Below are 3,091 nucleotides of genomic sequence, written 5' to 3' on the forward strand. Positions count from 1 at the left end.
TTTGTTATGAGTAGCTAAAGCATCTACTTTGTTCGATAGTTGTTTTAGTTGCTCGCTGTTGTGGATGTTTTGGTTCAGGAAGTCTTTATTGGCATGTTGTTGGGAAGCTATAAAGTTTTCCATCATGATTTCTAGATTCGACTTCCTAGGGGTATTTTGAGCAGCTACAGGCGCTTTTTGGTAGCCAGGTGGTACAGCAGGTGCTTGTCCAGGTGCGTACAACGCATTGTTGTTCTTATAAGAAAAGTTCGGGTGGTTTTTCCATCCAGGATTGTACGTGTTAGAATAAGGGTTTCCTTGAGCATAGTTTACTTGATCAGATGGGACTCCAGTCAAGAGTTGACATTCGGCAACCACATGTCCAGTCAATCCACAGATCTCGCAGTTAGGTGTTACAGCAGCAGCGGTGGCTGAAGGAGTGATGGTTAAGTTCTCGATCTTTTGAGTTAAAGCGTCTACTTTAGCATTAACGCGGTCTATACCACTTACTTCGTACATTCCTCCTTTGGTTTGGGTTTTCTCTAGAGCTGCTCGTTCTCCACCCCATTGGTAATGGTTTTGTGCCATGTTCTCTATGAGTTTGTATGCTTCATCATGGGGTTTGTCCATTAATGCTCCGCCAGCAGCGGCATCTATAGTCATTTTAGTGTTATATAAGAGACCACCATAGAAAGTATGGATGATCAGCCATGGTTCGAGTCCATGATGAGGGCATATTCTAAGCATGTCCTTGTAACGTTCCCAAGCTTCGAAGAGTGATTCGTTATCTTTCTGGGTAAATCCGTTGATTTGACCTCTAAGCATAGCAATTTTGCTAGGTGGAAAGTATCTCGCTAAGAATACTCTCTTCAATTCATCCCATGTAGTTATGGAATTAGAAGGCAGGGATTGAAGCCACGCTCTAGCTTTATCTCTTAAGGAGAAAGGAAAGAGACGTAATCGAATAGCTTCGGGACTAACGTTGTTAGCTTTGACAGTGTCGGCGTATTGCACGAACACAGATAAATGAAGGTTAGGGTCGTCTACAGGGCTTCCAGAGAATTGATTCTGTTGAACAGCTTGGACCAGCGAAGGTTTCAGTTCGAAATTGTTTGCCTCAATCGCAGGTGGTGCGATACTTGAGTGCGGTTCAGCGCACGAAGGAGCGGCATAGTCTCTAAGCGGACGAAGAGCAGCCATCTCTAACTTAGGGATAATTTGATTGATTTGATCAGTAAAAGTCAATTCCTGATTAATAGGAATTGGTGCTACTTCGGGAAGATTGCGAGCTCGACGTTTGACGTTAATGAAACGTTCGATCTCGTTAATTCGTTGTATTAAATCTCCTCCTTGTGAACGAGTATCTGGCATACAATCGTTCAGAAAGAAAGGGAAGAATTGTCCTAGTCTCTACGGTGTAACAGTGAGTTACGATATCGACTTAAATAGTCCCCGGCAACGGCGCCAAAAACTTGATCGCGACTTTACGTGTCTATAAATCTGATGACTGCAAGTGCACAGTCGTGTCGTGTAGTTTTAAAAGATATCGAATCCACAGGGACTATGAATCGATCTACCGTTATCTAAGGTTACTATGTAAAGCTAGAGCTACTAAAATTTTGATTGTTCCTAAGGGAGAGTGATAGTGAGAAATAAAGAATATAATAAAAGACAGGTATCAGTATGTATTTCGTTTAACTTAAGGTAATCCGAAGGTCCATTGGCTTTTGCATAATTTAATTAAAAATCTTTACTAATTCAATTGATTAAAAATCCTCGTCTCAAACTTCCGCTCTGTTGATTCAGATTACTATCCTAATCCTAATGTACGCTTTCGCCATCCCATTAGATTTTAGAAGAGCTTTTTGGAAGCAACGTAATTAATAAAATGCCTATTTTATGAAGTTGTTATCTATTTAAATCTCCTAATCTCAAACTTTCGCTCTATTGACTCGGAACAAGCTAATATCCCTAACGTACGCTTTCGCCATCCCGCTCGGGTGTAAAAACAATTTTTGAAAATAAATAAGTCCCAATTAGTTTTAATACGCTTTCGCCATCCTTAAAACTAATGTCCTATGTCTACTATCTGGTTAAAGATCTCAAACTTTCGCTCTATTGATTTTAACCTTTGACCGTCTTAACCCCTCAAACTTTCGCTCTATTGGTTTTAAGACTTACTAATTAAATTAGACATATAAACCAAAAATAAGTGATATTTAATAAAACATAATTAAGCCAATTTATTTCGGATCCCTCGGTTAACTTACTCTACATACCGACACCTTAGTAATTTAGCCAGACATATTAATATGGGTAAACATGCATAAATAGATTCGGTTTATAATAATAGGCATGTTAATAGGCATACAATATATCATGCAAATAAACATATAAATAAGGCGGTAAATATTAAACCTGAATTAAATAAATGGCAAGTAAATCTTCAAGTATCGAACCTCCACCACAAGTTGGCTGGATCGTTCTTCGGAATTTAAACGGACAGAAAATAAAACAAGGAAATAAAAACGATAAATCTAACGTAAGGCTAGATTTATAAAAAGTTCACAACAATTTCCGGTGTAGAAATCGTTGTGAGAAAATAAGTGTTTGAATGAAAGCAGAATGAAAAATATGATTCGCGGTACAATTTCGGCAGCACTTCGTTAGCAGGAAATCGGACACTTTGGACTGAAGTGACTGCTTCTATTTATAGGGGATGCTTTGCAGTGACGTTGCGTGAAAAGAGGAAGCTCTTCAGACTGGCTTGGAGACGTGCGTCTCCGATTCTTCAGGAAGACTGGGCGCATGACTTGAGACGTGCGTCTCAAGTGGAGAAACTTTAGGGAAAATGGAGACGTGCGTCTCCCTTTTGCTGATGTGGCATAGAGACGTTGGAGACGTGTGTCTCCGCTTACTTGTGTGGATTGGGCTGCTTTCCTTCGTGGGCTGGATTGCTTCATTGGGTCTTTGGGTCTCTTTCAGCACACTTGGGCCTTATTTGCACTCCCTTTTTACTTCACCACCTATTTTTCATCTTTTAGGCATAGATATGGGTCGTTTTAGCTCCATTTCTTCTCTTTTTCACAATTGGTCATAATAAGAGTGTAAA

The 3,091-nt window shown here is 39.8% G+C and overlaps 1 non-coding gene across 1 annotated transcript; it reads left to right on the forward strand.

Annotated features, from left to right (window-relative positions):
• The first annotated feature begins 697 nt into the window (after positions 1–697).
• LOC131645328 (small nucleolar RNA R71) lies at positions 698–804 on the forward strand. Its single transcript, XR_009296957.1, has one exon. It is a non-coding gene; the product is annotated as a small nucleolar RNA R71 (small nucleolar RNA).
• The last annotated feature ends 2,287 nt before the right edge of the window (positions 805–3,091 follow it).

This window comes from Vicia villosa, linkage group LG1, assembly GCF_029867415.1.
Source record: "Vicia villosa cultivar HV-30 ecotype Madison, WI linkage group LG1, Vvil1.0, whole genome shotgun sequence".
Classification (NCBI taxonomy): Eukaryota; Viridiplantae; Streptophyta; class Magnoliopsida; order Fabales; family Fabaceae; genus Vicia; species Vicia villosa.